A 20779-nucleotide genomic window follows, 5' to 3' on the forward strand; every position below is an offset into this window, starting at 1 on the left:
TCTATCTATCTATCTATCTATCTATCTATCTATCTATCTATCTATCTATCTATCTATCTATCTATCTATCTATCTATATATATATATATATATATATATATATATATATATATTTATGTATTTATAAGTAATTGATTGTTTTAATACATGTGAATATTCTTTATTAAACATTAAAAAGTCAAAAAAATATGCAAAATCTCATGTAAAGTTTGGGCAAAAAAATGTATTTTAATTATGAAAATTACTGTATTTTTATGAGATGGTTATTTTCCGTTATTTAACAGTATTTTTTCGGCACCCCTGCTGCCAGAATATTACCTTTTTTTTTTTTTTTTTTTTTTACAGCGTTAATTTCCAGTATCTAGTTTACTGAATCTGTTCATCACTTTTCACCCGGTGTCCCTTTTCCCCACTCCCCTCTGGGGGAGGGGCTACTGTTTTAGGTGTAGCTGCCTGGGGCCCAATGACGACGGGATCTGAGGTGACTCGTCTGTGCTCTGTCCTGACCTGTGACCTCCTACCCCACCCTCACCTAGCTGGATGGACCTCCTACCCCACCCTCACCTAGCTGGATGGACCTCCTACCCCACCCTCACCTAGCTGGATGGACCTCCTCACCCTCACCTGTCTCATCTGACTAGATGGTCCTTCTCATGTGCCCCCACCCTACTGCACCTTTACAGACTGGACCTACATCATCACATGGACGTCCATCAGTCCTGGTTCATCTTCAGTCTGTCCGTCCATGGGAGTGGATCTGTCCTTCACTGTGGTTCTCCCCCAGGTTTCTTTTTTCCCATTGGGCTTTTGGAGTTCTTCCTCGCCAAGAAGGAGGATCTAAGAACATTAATCCATTTTCTTCTTCTACTGTTTACTTGACTATTGCTTGTTTTCAAAGCAAACTAAATTTTATTCATTAGTTTATTTATTATGTTTTTATGTTATATACCTGCTGTGAAGCACATTGAGTCTGCCTTGTGCATGAAGTATACTCTATAAATAAAGTTGAATTGAATTGAAAAGACATAGAATGAAAAAATGCAAAAGACAAAGGAGGTGAAAGGACCTTGACAGACGTAACTATGCGCAAAAATAAAGACATGTAAACAATGTAAAAGACATAACATGGTAAAATGAGACAAATACACGGTGTGATTTTGTTTATTTAAAATGTACATTATAGGAAAAGTGAGTTCTTAATCAGCAACTTTGAAACAGTGTGAAAAATGGTCATTTCTGACTTTAATCTGTTCATATTTCAAGCACTGGCCAAGTTTCATTCCAAAGTATTAAAGCAATACAGTGTTTTTTCACTGTGAAAAGGAAGTAAAACTATTAAGCAATGATGCAAAATAAACCCAAAGAAAATGTCTATCCTAACAGTCATTACTGCAGTATAGCATTATATTATGATGTAATTCTGATTCTTGTTTGATCCAGCTCTGGGCGTAGACCGCAGTCATGAGGGGAACAGCATCTAGATTCAACAAAGCCTTCCATGTGAGAGCACCTCCTCTGTTTGGTGTTCGTCTAATGGCCCATTACCCCACCTGTCATCACCAGAAAATATGGAGGGGAAAAATTCTACCTGATGGCCGTCTCCCACGCCTGAATAGGGATGAGCAGCTTCCCATCACTGCCGTCTGTTTATGCATGCATACGTAGAGTGTGTGTGTGCGTGTGTGTGTGTGTGTGTGTGTCTGTGTGTGTGTGTGTGTGTGTGTGTGTGTGCTGGTCTTTTGTTCCATGTGTACAGAGGGGGATTGTTGGTTCCCTGGCAAGCAGAACTGTCTAAACAGTCTAAACAATGCCACTTTAACAATCCGTCTGATAAGTGTGCGCACACACACACACACACACACACACACACACACACACACACACACACACACACACACACACACACACACGCTCAAACCTGCAACACTGTTTGTGATCTGGCATGTGATCTGTGAGAACAAACCCCAGCATGGACACTGTGACGGGAGTGATAGCTCCTGTTTATCTGCAACTGGAACTGAATGTTTACCACAGTAACACACACACACACACACATACACACACACACACACACACACACACATATATATATATAGGCTATATGTCTAAACAATAGATACTGTATGTATAACACACACACATAGATGTGTGTGCATACCTTCGATGCACACATGCATACACACACACACCGCACACACACACCGCACACACACACCGCACACACACACACGCACACACACACACACACACACACACACACACACACCTTTTGTGGATCAACTCAAGGCTTTTGGTTGCCAGGCAACCAGATAGAGAAAACTTGTAGCTACAGTAAAAAAATATTTTATTTTGTCACTGACAACACCCGAAATAGCCAAATCCACGGCGGTGCACATGAACACCTACACTGTGCACAGCAGCTGAACTTAAACACTGTTTAGGATTAACTACATTCTGACCTTTGTTTTGACCAAGATATGTTTGCATCACCTGTAAGAGCCAAAATAAGCAAAGCTGTGCAAACACAGACACACATATGCACATTGTGTAATGTAAATAAAGACACCTCAGTTAAATGTGCAAAGTGAATAAAACCCTTTCATACATTTAACTGACATTAGTGGACAGTTCATCTGACTTCATTTTAGGTCATTTTAACATGCTAGAGTTCTCCAAAACAATTACTCTTATCTTGATATAATTAGATTTCTTGCGTCAAAGATTAAAAGATGATGCACAGTACATGGAAATGAAATGATTCCCTTCCTGTCTCCTTATTGGGGTGTGACCAGAAGGTGGAATGTAGCAAGTCTGTTACTGAAGAAGAAGACATGCACATTATGTTTTAAAGTGTTTATTGTTTGTCGTGTCACTCTTGGTGGCGATGTGGTCTGAAAATGGAGGAAAAAGAAAAGGTAAATTTGAAGATGGATGGGGTAATTGTATGAAATTAACTTACCTGTGTCTTTGTGTCTGGTCCCGGGAGTTCCAGCAAAAAGAGATCTGAGCAGTGATCTGCCTTAGTGGAGGTCTGTGCTCTCCGAGTGCTTTTCTAGTTACCTCTGCCAAGGAGGTTATGTTTTGCTGGCACTGGTTTGTCTGTCTGTCTGTCTGTCCATGTGCAAGATAACTCAAAAAAGTTATGGATGGATTTGGATGAAATTTTCAGGAAATGTTGATACTGGCACAAGGAACAAATTATTACATTTTGGTGGTGACTGGGGGGGGGGGGGGGCAGGCACTGATCTGCCTTGGTGGAGGTCTGCACTTTCCAAGTGCTTTTCTATTTGTAAATATTTTTTCCCTGCATTTTGGTGAGAATGAAAAAAGGAAACTATAGTCTGCTCCTGGACATGTTGCCTCAGCTCTGCTCTGTTGCACCGTGCCACTAACCAATATGCCTACCGACCACAGAAGGGCTGAGAACATCATGGGGACAAATGAAAGTCGATTAATAAGCACTGAATAATATACATTTCATGATTATCCATCCATCCATCCATCCATCCATTATCCACCACTTATCTGGGGCCGGGTCGCGGGGGTAACAGTCTAAGCACAGACTTCCCTCTCCCCAGACTCCTCCTCCAGCTCTTCCAGGGGGACCCCGAGGTGTTCCCAGGCCAGCCGAGAGACGTAGTCTCTCCAGCGTGTCCTGGGTCTTCCCCAAGGTCTCCTCCCGGTGGGACATGCCCGGAACACCTCCCCAGGGAGGCGTCCAGGAGGCATCTGAAACACAGGAAACTCATTTCGACCGCATGTATCCGGGATCTTGTCCTTTCAGTCATGACCCAAAGCTCATGACCATAGGTGATAGGATTTCATGATTATGTCATTTTTAAATATGTAGTAACAAGTGTTGTTTCATCATAATTAACACTCAACACTAGTTTTACTTTGTGTTTTTACGTTCTTTAGATAAAGTCTTATTTGTTTTGCTGAAACAGAGGCAGACCTCAAATAAAGGCAATTTTTTCCAGATCCATCTGTCTGACAAATGCCATTTAAATGTCAGAATCTTTAGAAAATGTGTGGCTTTTGAAAAATGGGTCTCGGAAAGAAACCTGTGAAATCTGAAGTTTCTTTTCCTGTTGGTGTGAACGGGAAAGATCTGCCACTGGTCTCCAAATGGGACAAGACAGTGGAGAGACCAGGTGATGCTGAAACAGGAAGTCAAACATCTTACTCTTAAGTGTTTTTGCAGCTACAACGGTAGTACAGAACCCCACAGTCTGAGGCTCCGTTCACACAGCAGGTCTTAATGCACAATTCAGATTTTTTGGTGAAATCTGACTTTTTTCTGTGCTCCTTCATATTCCACATTACATACGACTTCTATCAGTTTTGAGTCTGAACTGAATGTGACCCTGAAGTGACCCACATGCACTAAAGAAGTCCTGATGGAATACCAGACCACGCAGACACACACTGTGTTTACGGAAGGGAATATGGTTTTCCTTCTGCTCCTCCTCCTGGGACAGAATTGTGACTTTTGTTGCATTTCAGTGACGTACAGGTCAGATAAATGCGACTTGGCTGTTCTGACTGAAGTCGCATAGCAAAATATCAGATACGTATCCGATTTTAGACCACATATGAAAGTGGTCTGGGTTGGATTTGAAAAAATCATATTAGTGCTGTTCAAACTGTCTTTAACAGATCGGATATAGGTCACATATGGGCAAAAAAAATCGGATTTAACCCTAATATTTGGTTGGACTGCCTTTCACTTTAATTGACCATGGTATAGTTTCAATAGACATATGTAGTGTTATGGAATTTATTTCTATCATTTTCAGGGCATGTAAATGTTGCTGATCCTAGATCTGCCATGTAGCCAGTCTTCCCATACTTTGTAACTTTTTTCCTTTACTTTCCTCATTGTTTTTAGTTGTAACAGTGTTTAAGCATTCATCCTCTCAAACATGTAGGTTTAGAGAGTTCTGATCCTTTTTATTACTGTAGGATTGTTTGTCTCATGGAGAGATGAGACAACGCCACATTGAATGGATTGTGTGCTCCAGGGATCAGCTGATCACCCTGAAGATGGCGGACATGCCAGCTAGATCTACGGACACATCGGCTGAAATCTGAAGAAAAACCCACCGAGGATGCAGAGGTGGAGGGCAGAAGAGGAGAAGGAAGGAAAAGGTGAGACAGAGGAGTCTTACGGATAGGAATGGGAATCAAGAACCAGTTTTTTTTGAGAACCGGATCCCAGTAGCTCGATTCCTTGGAATCATTTGCCCGCCTGCTTAATGATTCTGCTTATCTATTACGCCTTTGTTGCGCATGCACGATGATGTCACGTGTACATTGCATTGTTTTGGTCAGAATGTAGCCAACATGGTGTTGAGGCAGAAACGGTCTAAAAAGACGACACCAGGTCCAAACACACCACACCAGGTCCACTGGAACACTGTCAAAGCTTCCATTTGTTCTAAAGGGTGGAATCCCTCCAATATGCTCTAACATTTGTCCACAGCATGTGATTCATTTAATTCACTACTTAGCGCCACTCGTGAATCTAGCAGCAGAGTGAACACCAGGCCATCATCCACGCCCGGTTCCGATGCAGGCAAGAAACGTTGTACCCCCTCAAATACAAGTTTTTGAAGGTAGGGGAAAGGAAATGAAGTGCACAGCAACAGGAGACGGGCCGAGTCGAACGGGTTCCTAGCCTGCCTGTCTTCTGCCCCGGTAACGACCAGTCTTCGCCTGACCACGTCTCTCTGTCTTAGCCCTGGATGTTTGACCCGCCTTCTGTCCCTGACACCATCTTCAGCCTTCACCCTTCTGGTCCCGTTTGGATTCCTCGGCTCCCGACCCACTGCCTGCCCTTGACCCACCTGCTGCCTGTCCCCCGCTTGTTGCTTGTTTGCCTGTCAATAAAGACTGTTAAAAACTCCAGCTCTGTGGCTCTGCTCTTGGGTCCTCCATTGTACTTGTTTCAATATGAGTCTGCAGAACTGTGTCTGACAGGGTGATCAGCAACACCAGGGCACCACAAGGAACCATCTTCTCTCCTTTCCCCGTCACCCTCTACACCAGTGGTCCCCAACCTTTTTTGTACTATGGACTGGTTTCATGCATGAAAATTTTCCGTGGACCAGGTAGAGGTGCGGGGGTTCCAAGACCAAAAACCTTTGTCAGTTCAGAGCATGTGATCTGAAACACTGACACTGTATATCAGGCAATTCCGGTGATTCTACAGTAGAATATCAACTCACCCTAATGCAGAATCAGTCGGAGCCCTGGACTTGTTTCCCTGCAACTAGACGGTCCCATCTGGGGCTGATGGGAGACACACAGTCCAACTGTGTTCCGTAGATCCAGTCTACTACTTGGTAGGGATGGGAATTGAGAACTGGTTCTTTTTGAGAACCGGTTCCCAATAGCTCGATTCCTTGGAATCGTTTGCCTGCCTGTTTAACGATTCTGCTTAGCAATTCCACCTTTGTTGTGCACGTGTGATGATGTCACACGTACGCTGCATTGTTTCGGTCAGAATGTAGCCAACATGGCGTTGAGGCAGAAATGGTCTAAACAGACAACACCAGGTCCACTGGAACACTGTCAAAGCTTCCATGTCTTCAAAAGGGTGGAATCCCTCCAATCTGCTCAAACATTTGTCCACACAACATGTGATTAATTTACAGGAATGTCACGTATTTGAGATGCTACTTAGCGGTGCTTGTGAATGTAGCAGCAGAGTGAACGCCAGGCCCAGTTCCGGTTCTGGTGAGGGCAACAAACGTCGTACCCAGATACAAGTTTCTGAAGGTATGGGAAAGGAAATGAGGTGCACAACAACAGGAGACGAGCAGAGTCGAGTCAAACTGTTTCCACGTAGTGTACATGTGGCAATAAAGGAAATAGTGAAGTGTCTTTAGTTTCACTTTCACTGCACCCACCCCCGAACTAGGCCCAGCGTCATATGTTCTTATTGTTTGTACATACTGTATATGGCATATTTTCTGTGCAGAGATGGAAATATAAATGACAGTTAATGCAAACACACCTGTTTGGACTCTTTTATTCCCTCACCCAATGAGAATCGATAAGAGAATCAATAAGGAATTGGAGCGATAAGCAAAATCGATAATGGAATCGGAATCGTTAAATTCTTATCGATTCCCATCCCTACTACTTGGTAATTCATCATCACAGAAAACCCAGCCACACAAAGGTATATGGTTGGAAACTGAAGGACTTTCAGGGCTTTTGTTGTGATATCGGCGTATTCTGCTTTGACTTTAATGCAGAATGCACAGAGGTTTGAAGTTGTCTCAAACATGGATTGATGTGTTGGAGCAGTTTGGAGGTGCTTGTGTGTCACCTGTTGAGATGAACCTGTAACTGAGGCAGGAATCCTGATATATCCTTCTAAATGCATCTTTCTGTTTGCAGGCAGTCTGTGACTGTGCAGCCTCATCGTTTCCTCCTTTCTTCCCGAAAAAGTTCTCCAGTGAATTTTGTTTCTGGCTCATTTCTTTAGCCTGTGTTACTACTGATTCATGAAATGACACCAGAGTCAAGAGCAGTTGAGGCGAGGGCAGAAACGGTTGCTTTTCAAAATAAAGTCTCCGCAAGACTAATGGAAAAATTCGCTTCAATATTAATCACAATTTTTTTTTTCTTTGCAGCCTGGTACCAAATGATCCCAGCAGCTGTCCCAGCAGCTGTGGACTGCTTCATCACATGGTGTGAGTAGAACCATCTGCAGCTCAGTCTGATGAGGACCAAAGCTGATTGTGGACTTGAGGAGGTCCAAGACACCTGTGACTTGTTTCCATCCATGAGGTCGATGTGGAAATAGATTACAAATACCTCAGAGTACACACTGACCAACAACTGGACTGGACAAAGAACACATCATAAATACAGAAGGGCCAAAGCCATCTTTACTTCCTGAGGTGGCTGAGGTCAGTCACCATTTGCTGGACAATGATTTTCTATGAGTTTGTTGTGGCCAGTACCATCGTCTGTGCTGTTGCACGCTGGGGCAGCACAACACAACGCCAACAGATTCAAGCTGATCCACAAGGTCAGTAACGTTGTGGGTAAGGAGCTGGACTCTCTGACGGTGGTGTCAGAGAGCCGAATGTCATCCAAGATCGAGACAATACTGGTAGTGATGCGCGGATCAATAATGAAATATTGATATCTCTGATACCAGATCTTAACTCTCTGAAATCAATTCCCAAATTAAAATATCGATACTTTTGATACTTTGGTCATTTGAGGTAATGTATATCAGGAACACAATGGAAAGTAATTAAACTATAGGGATCTAGTCCAAATGATACGCGATTGGTGGAACTACTTCTTCTTCCGCCTGGGTAAGTGCGTACTGCGCCGCACTTCTCAGTCAGTAACTCTGACTCAGTCTGTAGAAAGAAATGGCAGAACGGAAAAGGAATCATGAGTGGAGGTATTTTAGCTCTACAAACAGCCACAAAGATGATTAATATGCAAGTTTTCACTTTTATAGTAGTTTTTAATAATTAAACAATAATTACTCTCATGTCTTGTATTTTTTATGACGTTATGATTTGAAATGCAACATTTATTTATTTATTTTTTTTTGGATTTTGCAAATATTAAGTGTATTTGTACAAAGTATCGGTATTGCCGATACCAGTCTGAATTTTATTCTGTATCAGATTGGTCACTAAATACAGGATAATTCCACTCACCCACTCCATGACATCCTGGTCAGTCACAAAAGCACACTGAGTGACAGACTGATTCCACCCAAATGCACCAGTAACCCACACAGGAACTCATCCCTGCCTGTGGTCATCAGACTGTTTTATTATCACCACATCATTTTTAATAACACAATACAGTGTGGGGCGACACAGTGGTGCAGTGGTTAGCACTCGTGCCTCACAGCAAGAAGGTCCTGGGTTCGATTCCAACACCAGTCGACGGGGGGTGGGACCTTTCTGTGTGGAGTTTGCATGTTCTCCCCGTGTCTGCGTGGGTTCTCTCCGGGTACTCCGGCTTCCTCCCACCATCCACAGACATGCACTAATAGGTTAATTGGTTAATCTAAATTGCCCATAGGTGTGAATGTGAGAGTGATTGTTTGTCTCTATATGTTCAGCCCTGCGATGAACTGGCGACTTGTCCAGGGTGTACCCCGCCTTCGCCCCTATGTAGCTGGGATAGGCTCCAAGCGACCCCCGTGACCCTAGTGAGGATAAAGCGGGTTCAGAAAATGAATGAATGAATGAATATTTTTTGCACACTTATTTACACATATTTCTTTAATTATTATATTGATAACATATTGTCTATAGTATAGTTTATATCAGTGGTGTAGTGGTACCTGGAGAAGGGGGTATACTCTCAATTTTTGCCTTTTTTTATTTAATTTTTTTAAGTACTCAAGAAAAACACCCTTTTCTTTTTTTTTTTTTTTTTTTAAGAAACAATGACATGTCAGACTACTCTATTTAGTTTACCCAAAAATCCGTCAGTAGTATTTGCTCACTATTATAAAATTATCATGACTTGTTCAGGACCAGTTTGTAGGTTTTACTGGTCACACAAGCAGCTGCATGAATGGAAATGGATTCAACATGAGGCAAACATAGGAGAACGTTAACCTTTCATAACGTTAGCCTTCATAATGTTAGTCTTTCATAACGTCAGTCTTCATAACGTTAGCTTACTCACACAGTTGAACTATTGGTGACAAAATCTCTTCTCTAAATGTGCAGTCATACGGCCAGTAGTTTAAAACAGTGACTGATTCTGAAACCACCTTAAAACTTACCTCAGAATTATGGATTCCATCAAAGTAGGTTCTCTCAGCCAGTGCGAGTTAGCAATATTTTCCTTGGCATGACCTGCCCTACTCTGCCTCTGATTGGCTCATCAGTCCTCATAAAGTTGACCAATCTAATCAGTGAAGGTACCAAGTACTAGCCAATTAGAGGCAGAGTAGGGCAGGTCATGGCTTCACCTTCCTAGGGGGAAAAAATGGGCAGTTTAGCACAGATACGACCGAATGGTGCACATCAGGGAGGATTTAGAAGTGGGTATACACAATGACTGAAAAATAAGTAGGTATACTCCGTATACCACCAAATACCCTGGACTACACCACTGGTTTATATATTGTACAAATTGCTGTTCTAATTGTGTCTTAATAGACTGTTTTAATATATATGTGTGTGTGTGTGTGTGTGTGTGTGTGTGTGTGTGTATTTATTTTATTTTTTTCATTTTTTTCCTGCTATGTTTTATTCTACTTGAATGGAGCAGCTGTGACACAATAATTTTCCCCTGGGATTAATGCAGATGATTCTGACCCACTGAAGGAACCCCCAGATCAGAACACTGCCCCCATAGTCTTGTACTGTAGGCCCGAGGCATGATGGGTATTCACTCCATCCACCTCTCAGCCACATCCCCGGCTGTACACATCCTTCTGAGACAGGGTCAGGGTCAATCTGGACTCAGACCACATGACCATGTTCCATCACTTTCATTCCAATCACATGCACATTCCTGTCGGTTTCTTCTCCAACAAACAGAGGTTTGAAACAAGGAGTTACTTACTGCGTCATATATACTGCAAATCTAAATTTAACCAAATGTATTTTTCTCATTTCTAGTCCAAATATCGCATCACTCATAAAATAAGACAGAATCACCTAAAGAGGAACTTTTCAGTTAGATATAAGAACTGATTTATAGACAATAGATCTGGAGAATCTGATTTCAAGAAATCTTACTTTTTTTTTTTTTTTTGCTTAGTTCAAGCTGTTCCATCGGCAGATTTTTTTGCTTGAATTAAGCAAAAAAAAAAAAAAAAAAAAGTTGAATTAAGCAAAAAAAACAAAAAACAAAAACAAAAACTGCCAATGGAACAAGTGAAAATTATCATGGTAAGAATTCTTGAAATCAGATTTTCTAGATCTATTGTCTAAAAATAAAGTTCTTATATCTCTCTGAAAAGTTCCTCTTTAGGTGATTATGTCTTATTTTAAGTATGATGAGATATTTGGACTGGAAATGAGAAAAATACACTTGGTAACATTTAGATTTTTGCAGTGTAGGATTCAATAACATACACTATATTGCCAAAAGTCTTGTCTCCCCATCCCAATCCTCAGACTCAGCTGTTCCAGTCCCTTCCATGTCCACAGGTGTATTAAATCCAGCCCCTAGGCATGCAGACTGCTTTTACAAACATTTGGGACAGAATGGGTCTCTCTCAGGAGCTCAGTGAATTCCAGCGTGGAACTGTGATAGGATGCCACCTGTGACACAAATCCAGTGGTGACATTTCCTGGCTCCTAAATATTCCACAGTCAGCTGTCAGCTGGATTATAAGGAAGTGGAAGTGTTTGGGAACGACAGCAACTCAGCCACGAAGTGGTAGGCCACGGAAACTGACGGAGCGGGGTCAGCTGATGCTGAGGCTCATATTGCGAAGAGGTCGCCAACTGTCTGCAGAGTCAATGGTACAGACCTCCAAACTTCATGTGTCCTTCAGATTAGCTCCAGAACAGTGCGCACAGAGCTTCATGGAATGGGTTTCCGTGGCCGAGCAGCTGCATCCAAGCCATACATCAGCAAGTGCAATGCACAGCGGTGGATGCAGTGGTGTAAAGCACGCCGCCACTGGACTGTAGAGCAGGGGAGGAGCCTTCTCTGGAGTGACCAATCGCGCTTCTCCATCTGACAATCTGATGGACAGGTCTGGGTTTGGCGGTCGCCAGGAGAACGATACTTGTGGGAGCGCATTGTGCCAAGTGTAAAGTTTGGTGGAGGGGGGGTTATGGTGTGGGGTTGTTTTTCAGGAGCTGGGCTGGGCCCCTTAGTTCCAGTGAAAGGAACTGGGAATGCTTCAGCAGAACAAGACATTTGGGACAATTCCATGCTCCCAACTTTGTGGGAACAGTTTGGAGCTGGCCCCTTCCTCTTCCAACATGACTGTGCACCAGTGCACAAAGCAAGGTCCATTTGGACATGGAGGACAGAGTCTGGTGTGGATGAACTGGACTGGCCTGCACACAGTCCTGACCTCAACCCCATAGAACACCTTTGGATGAATTAGAGCGCAGACTGAGAGCCAGGCCTTCTGTCCAACATCAGTGTGTGACCTCACAAATGCACTTCTGGAAGAATGGTCAAAAATTCCCATGAACACACTCCTAAACCTTGTGGACAGCCTTCCCAGAAGAGTTGAAGCTGTTATAGCTGCAAAGGGTGGAGCCACGTCAGACTGAACCCCATAGACTAGGAATGGGATGGACCTGACATTCATATGAGTCAAGGCAGGTGAGCAAATACTTTTGGCAATATAGTGTATATTTATCACTGCAGTAATTATCCATTGGAAAGCTGTTATGTACCTTTTAAAGTATCTAAAACAGGAGTTATCAAACTGTTTAGGGCCAGGGGAGACATTTTTCTACACTGCAAATTATTTGGTTCTTACCAAGATTTAAAAAAAAAAAAAAAAAAACCCTAGATTTAGAGGTGTTAGTTAATTTATCTTGTTTTAAGAGTGAATTGTTGGAGCTAATAGCAGCAGCCATGAGCCATGGATAGACGTGGAGGAGTGAAGAAGTTACATGTCTCACTGACATTTGGTCTGTTACGCCCTAGTCTAGGGGTAAAAAAAGGCATAACATAAAATGACTCCCCACTCGATTCCCACTCCCAAGGAAGACCGTGACAGATAAGGTTAAATTAAATCTGAGCAGCAGTTTATTTAATGTAGGGTGAGCAGTGATAAAAATAACAAACAAAACCAACTCAAACACTCTGTACTTCCCTAGTAAAAATAAAAGAACAAAAATACACAGGACTAACCTGGCCTCCTAACTCAAAAACAGGAGAAAACGTGATGAAAATAAAATTCACTTCTCACCCTAAACAAGTGCTGCGGTGTCCAATAAACTATTTACAATGTGCATAAATACTGAATTCAAAAATGTCGAAAATCTCTCTCTCTCTAATACAACGAACTGGCGGCGTTAGTTGGGAGCAGGACAAGGACGAGGAGCGGGGCTGGGCTGTCCACAGGCGGCTCCGTCCTCCTCCACCAATTAGCGGTCTGTGCGCTCCAGGCTGGCCAACCCACAGGATGCGCGTCCCACCAATCCAATAAAGCCACCTGGACTTCAACACATACATATACAGAAAAATACACCACTGGCCCTCTATAGGCCAGGGTGGGATAACAGGACAAATACAAACACATATATATGACCTCAGGGTCCTAACAGGTCAGATGTTCATATTACTAAAACAGCTCCCAATGAGCTGTTCTTGACAGTTTACATTATTTCCATAAATTTGTGTCTGTAAAAAGAGAATACATATTTTGTAAACGATAACTGTACGTAGGACCTCCATGTTTGTTTTCATCAACACCCGCCATCTCTGATTGGCCCCGCCCCCGACTTTTACTGTCCAATGCCAGCGCAGTTTGTCACATGTTTACACATTTTGGTCCACTAGCAAAAAGTGCAAGGAGAATGCGACCAAACCAAATGGAAAAAATAAAGTCCACGTTCGATCCAAATCAAATGAGCGGACCAAAGGACTGTCCTGGTGTGAATACAGCTTTAGAGCGATGGATGACAAACAGACTAAGATCATCCTCCACTTTCAGACAACACTTGTAATATCATGACTGGTGTAAATATACACACCACTTTTAACTGGCCTGTTATCTGTACACACTATAAGCTTTCCATATGTAAGTACTAAACCAACTGCATATATAAATATATACATAAACAAATATATAGAATGTAAAATTTCCTAGATTGGTCCTTCTTTGTTTCACTACTATCTATGGTTTGAATAATATAATGTATTCCAAGGGAGTAGGTTTGATTTTGACATTGGTGAGAACACAAAAGTGCTCCAAGGCAGCACTCCTGAAAGTTGATATTTTTTTGCATTTGCGATCATAATTTCATATCATGTTGAGCTGATCAAACAAGCAAACAGTCATAGTCAGAAGAAAAATTCAGTAATTGACAAGTTTATAATGCATATCTGAATATCTAAAGACAATAACAGAATTTAATGCATTCTGCAAAGTTGTTCTCATGACTAACGTATCCATTATTATTTAACCTCACCTGTGAATTTTCAGCCTCTCCTCCTCTACCTTCTCCTCTTCCTCCTCCCTCCCCTCTACTCTTTGTCTCCTGACATAAATATGTTGATTCATGACATATGAACAGATTCTGGATACAGTGATCATAGAGTTTGATGTTACAGTTCCTGCCTGGGCAAAAAAGGTTTTTACTTTCAGTTATTACATGTAATTTATTCCCCAAAAATATGAATAAAATCACATCTAGAATCCCATTTAGAATCTGAGGTTTTATTGTATTTTCCCCACAAATTTTCTTTATGTGTGTTTTTTAAACAGTTGCTCTTCCATAGAAATGCATTAAAATAATAAGTAACTTTTAAAAAGTGTTTCTGTTTGGCATTAAATAGTGTCTTTTATTCAGTATGTGTGTTGAGCCTCTGTAGTTCTAGACCCTTGAACTAACTTACACTTTGAATTCTACAGAAGTGTCTTATGACCAGTTTTCTTTCCTTTGACGTCCTTTACATCCTACTTACCGAGCACACACGCACGGACGTGCACACGCAAACAGACACATGTACAAATGTACATGTAAATGACACCACTGATATTCAAATCCATCTAGCTGACGTGACCCAGGCAGAACAAATGCCAAAAATATTGAAAACTTACGTTAGTGGTCCAACTAGCAGGTTCCTTTTACAAGTAGATGGAGTGAGAGTGGGGACGGCCAATCACATGCACGTTAGCAAAACCAAAGAGCCAATCGGAGAGTGACATTTACGTTAGAGGTGGGACTTCTAGCAGAGCTTTTTCTGTTAACCCTTTGTGTACCATAATCATTGACTGAACACTACAGACAGTGGTCGGATTAACAGGGACTACACAGCAGTGGCTGGATATTGGTAGGGATGTGTCCCTAGAGTCCATACGCAATTCTACGCCCCTGATGTATTCAAGGGCCAGTGTTTGGAGATATGTCTGACATGTTTGAAGGGACTTTTCAATCATCTAATAAATTCAACAGATTTTTCCTGTTATCCTCTCCAAACATTGTCCATCTCTGCTTTAAGAAAAAGGGTCAAGCAAACTGAAAATCATCATTTTTTTGGCCTGCACACTGATGTCTATGTAGAAGATTCAGGCAGGACTTTCTTCTGAAAGTCCTTGTGCTTCTCAGTTCTTCAGTCCCTCTACAGTTGAAACAATGTGCACTCACTTCTGTTACTTTAGAAAGACACAGAGGCTTCAAAAACTGACCAGCACAGCACAAACTAAACACATAATGAACACAAGAAAAGCATGAAGGAGCAAAATGTGAGTGGGCATTAATCTTCCATGATCAACCTTTAAAGACAATAGTTTTATCAAAACTGTAAGAACTGTTCCCAGTGGGACTTTAGTTGCAGTTCCCAAGTGAATTTTTCTCTCTATTTAACCTTTCTTAAGTGATTTATCACCATTTATTATAGTACAAGAATTAGCACGTTGACCCGGGCGGATCCACTGGTTCTAGGGCCATGTCCACAAGAGACTTTTCCTATCTGATCTTTTTCTTTATCCTTTTCAAAAAAGTGCTCCACAAACACAGAGCTGTTTCAGGAAATATCTGCGTCCACACGAAACCACTGAAAACGACTGAAAACAATGTAGTCCAAATGTCAGGCTTGTATGTGGCGTTGGAATGCCTCACAAAAAACAGAGAAGAAGACGTGGAGTATGTGCATAACGCTTGCTTGGTTCTATCAGGTCTGATCCAATATTTCCTTCTGATTGCCCCTCTCTACAGTCAATCCAAGAGCATGTAGTGAATATTGTTATGTATGGTTGTTTGTTGCTCATTGTAATGACAGAGTAGAAGATAATTTGGATTCTATCTTTCCAACTAGAAAAGCACTCGGAGAGCGCTTGACCTCCGTCAAGACAGATCTGCCCCCACCAAAATTTAATCATTTCTGCCTTGTGGCAGTATCAACATTTCCTGAAAATTTCATGAAAATCCATCCATAACTTTTTGAGTTATCTTACTAACTAACCAACAAACAAACAAACAAACTAGAAAAGCACTCTGAGAGTGCAGACCTCCACCAAGGCAGATCAGTGCCCCCCCCGTTCACCACCAAAATTTAATCAATTGTTCCTTGTGCCAGTATCAATATTTCCTGAAATTGTCATCCAAATCTGCCCATAACTTTTTGAGTTATCTTGCACACAGACAGACAGACAGACAGACAGACAGACAGACAGACCAACATCAGCAAAAACATAACCTCCTTGGCAGAGGTAACCAGATAGAAACATATATAAACCAGCCAACCAGCAGTAAACCACATGGAAACATATATAAACAAGAAAAGCATTCAGAGAGCGCAGACCTCCACCAAGACAGATCTGCACCCCCCCCCCTCCCCCAATCACCACCAAAATTGAATCATTTCTTCTTTGTGCCAGTATCAACATTTCCTCAAAATTTCATGAAAATCCATCCATAACTTTTTGGGTTATCTTGCTAACAAACAAACAAACATGCATGCAAACACACAAAGCAAAGTGATCACAATACCTCCTCGCAGAGGTAACCAGTTAGAAACGTATGTAAATGAAAAATGTGTGGTAAATGGGATTTTCAGTGTTAAATTGAAATGTCCACAGAGTCCACATTCCACAGTGGGTGTGGACAATTTTGTGCCACATACAAGACATTGTTATAAGCTACGGGTGTATCAAATTGGAGGCTAATGAGAGTTGTTTGGAATTTTTAATGAATTTTTGAAAATTGCTCAATGATGAGAGATAAGAAAATTTGAGATTTTTTGACCTTGCTGTGACCTTAAACTTTGGCTGTAGGCTGTTGTTGGCATCTTACTTCCAGGCTGAAAGGTTAGAGAGGCGGGGCTATGACATCATTTTAGAAAAGTTGCGGTTTGGTCGTACAGATGAAGATGTGAAACTGGCACTTTCAAATGTATCCACTCTGGGACCCGGTTTCAAAATGCTGCAGTTTCAGTGACTGAAAACACTGGTTTTGTGTGGACGAAAGGCCTATCTGATACAAAACCTTTACGGATACGACCAAAACTGTCTTCGTAAGGACAGGGCCTAGATGTGGTAGTTTTTCTGCTGTTGAATATTCATGATGGCTGTACTGCATTTGTCCAGCAGTCACCGCCAAAGCGTTCTGGGTATAGCAACGTGATTGTAAGGCTATTGTGTTAAAAATTACTAATATCTCCCAAAATATTGGTCCAGTCAACTTACCATTATCACTAGTCTGTTCATTGACCAAAAATACATAAGTATGACAAACTGCAGCAGTCAGCTCTGTATGGAGTCAGTGTGAATTCCAAGACACACATACACACACACAGTCAGCTCTTGGCTTTTATAATATAGATTATTCTCTGAGTTTTGCATTTTTTCCAGTGAAAGTCATTTATTTTCCTATGTTTAATTGATTGATCATGAAGATATTCATAAAAGCTCAGAGTAAAGTCAAAGGTTATTGTATCAGAGCAACTCCATACTGGTGAACCAATGTTGTAGAAGAGGATGGTGTTTCCACAGCCATTCAGTAATAGCAATGCCATTTTGTGCATAAAGCCTTACCTTATACTACATTTGTTAAACATGTGGCCTAATCAAATCCGACCCACCAAAGGGTCCAATCCAGCCTGTGGGATATAATTGTGAAGTACAAAAATTACACTGAAGATATGATGTCAAAATCATTTTAATTCAGGTTCCACATATGAATCAACACAATCTGAAGTGGGTCAGACCAGTAAAATACTATTAATATAACCCATAAACAATGACAACTACAAATTTTCTCTTTGCTTTATTGTAAAAAAGTAAAATTACATGAAAATGTTTACATTATCCCATAAAGACCCAGTGCTACTTTTGTGTCAGTTCCCAAATTAATGTTTCTCTCTATTTCACATTCTGAAGTGATTTATCACCATTTCTTCCAATATTATCCTCTGTATTTTGCATTTTTTCAGTCAAAATCATGTATTTTCCCTTATTTAATTTGCTGATAATGTAAATGTTCATAAAAGCTCCAACTGAAGTTGAGGGTTATTCTATCAGAAACAGAGAAAACTGAAGAAAAAGGGACTTTTTCAGTATAATCTATCATTAACTGAACATAAACCCAGTGTGTCCATCCACTGTCATTGATCCAACTCCATGGGTTTTACTGGTGAATCAATGTTGAAGAAGATGACAATGTTTCCACGGTAACTATGGAGCCTCTGAACGTCCAAATGGGTCATATCTGATGACCATGAAAAGATGAAGAACTGTATTTTACACCAATTATTGACATGGATTGATAGGATTAGTGGATCAACAGTTTAGATCAGTGGATGCTTTTGGTCGACAGTGGATATTTGGGTCTTTTTGGGTCAAATGTTTTCTAAATCTAGCAAAACTGTAAGTCATGTAATAAATGGTTAAATTCTGTTCCAGTTTTGTCTTAGATTTGAGTGTGTGCGGCCATGCACAGAGCTAAGTATTTTCATTTGTGTATCTGAATCCCTCTAAGTGTGTTTCGATGTTTTCAGTGTTTTCCATCCCGTGGTGGGCTGCTTAGCTGCTTTGAGACCCATAAAAAAACAAAAAACAAGAGCAAAACATCTCCAAATATGCAGGCTTATTTTTGTAGCCCTTGTTGCAATCTCCTCTCACTCCGTTTGTTGCTTTGCCTGCCACCTCATGATCCCCGGCTTCCATCGAGAAAATAAATGCAATCCATTATCATTATAGACAAGACGAGATACAAGGACAAAGAGAATGAAATGCCTCGCATCGCTTCTTTTGACACATTCATCACAGTTGTGATGAGCAGGATGGGCCGTGTGCCTGCCTTCAGTGGATGAAACATGACCGGGTAAGACTGGGGACCAAAGTGGCCTGAAGTGACGCCCACAATTATGTTCTAATCTTATTCTCAGCCTATATTTGGAACCCAACCATGTAAATTTAGCTTCACGGATGCCTTGACACACCCAAGGCGCTCTGGTTTCTATCTCACATTTGAATAAGTCTGTTTTTCATGAGCAAATCTATTCCGCGATTACACAGCAAATAATTACCTACAGCTGAATATGGAGGATGAAATCATTATTCACCGTCAGATTATTAATCACTACTCCAGACCTGATCTGGCTTCTCAGCTGTGAAATTATAGTTCTACTTTAGCAAACAACAATAATGGACTGTACTCCGCTGAACAGGATGGGGAAGAAGGAAAGAGCAAGAGAGAAAGAAGAAGAAGAAGAAGAAGAAGAAGAAGAAGAAGAAGAAGAAGAAGAAGAAGAAGAAGAAGAAGAGGAAGAGGGTTGGGGAGACTGAAAAAGAAGCAGAGGAAGAAGAGAAGAAGGAAAGGCAGAGAGAAAAGTCATGTTAGCACCCGAGAGAAACACACAGCCAGGTGGAAAAACGACATGTAGACAGAAAGGGAAAGATAAAGATAGAGGAGGAACACAACAGAGCAGTGTTCTCAAATCCACAATAATAACTATAGCTCTGCTTCTGCCATTGTGTGTCCTGGGAAGAGGAATCTGGCCACAGCCAATTTCAATTTATTGAAGCTATTGTCAGAATCCTGGTTGGCAGAAAAGTGAAGGGACAAAAACAGGGAGAGATGGGAAATGGGACAGAGGAGACCGGAAGGAGCACACGGGCATGTTGCATTCAAGGATCAGAGGGTTTTTCGACACCATTTCCTCTTGTTTACAAAATGACATACGTAAAAATAGGACACACTGAACGATCTTGGCTCTGTAGCTTTGGGATTGATACTGTGATAATATTAGAGCTGAAATGATTAATCGACTTGAATCGATTAAAAAACTATTCTTCGTTGTAACAATAACTTTGTCCTTTCAACTTTGAAGCTTTGACACATATGTCACTTCCCTCTGGGCCACGCCCCTCTAAGTCAGACTGAGTGTCAAAAACCAACCTGCTCAACATGACGGAGTATAGCAGTAAACACAGCCAGACTGGGAAAATGTGAAATATGAAATTAAATGAAGGACAGTTGGACTGGACATGGATCTGTACGAGCTACCAAAGAACAAGTGGTCCATGAACACTGACATGTGGACACACATGGAGGATCCTGACGTCCAGGGTGGAGGGGATCATCCTTACCTGAAACAAATATACATGGTTTCATCATTATTGACAACCAGGCTCCAAAACTAGGGCCCAGAACCAGCTGATCCAAAGGTCATTTCCAGTAGACTGTGGACTGACCCCAGTGAATATATGCATGATCTACTGGGACTGAGGAGATTTACTGAGTCTAGTTCAGATCCAGTCCTTTATCCAACACATACTACTGCTGTGGACCAGCAGGGAACCACTGGATTCTGGGAAATTAGGAGATTTATACCACCTGGTTTAAATTACTACATAATTCTTGTAATATTATGACTTTATTGTCGGAATATGACGACTTTAATCTCAAAAACGAATGACATTTTTGTTAAATTATGAAGTTTTTTTTATAACTACAACTTTATTGTCATAACATTGTGGTTCTTTTTGTGTTCGACTTTATTATCATAAAATTATGGGTTTTATATCGATATTTTATAACTTTATACTGGTAGTGACAAGTATTTTTATTTTCTTATGTGGTCCTAATACTCCGTCGTAGCTTTTTTCTCCAGTTCCCCCGTA

The 20779-nt window shown here is 41.2% G+C and overlaps 1 long non-coding RNA gene across 1 annotated transcript; it reads right to left on the reverse strand.

Annotated features, from left to right (window-relative positions):
• Positions 1–371: 371 nt before the first annotated feature.
• LOC115413441 (uncharacterized) lies at positions 372–19771 on the reverse strand. The gene is made up of 3 exons (XR_003934464.1): positions 19757–19771; positions 16471–16474; positions 372–762 (listed from the first exon to the last, which is right to left on the reverse strand). It is a non-coding gene; the product is annotated as an uncharacterized LOC115413441 (long non-coding RNA).
• Positions 19772–20779: the final 1008 nt, after the last annotated feature.

This window comes from Sphaeramia orbicularis, chromosome 22 (assembly GCF_902148855.1).
Source record: "Sphaeramia orbicularis chromosome 22, fSphaOr1.1, whole genome shotgun sequence".
NCBI classification, from domain to species: Eukaryota; Metazoa; Chordata; class Actinopteri; order Kurtiformes; family Apogonidae; genus Sphaeramia; species Sphaeramia orbicularis.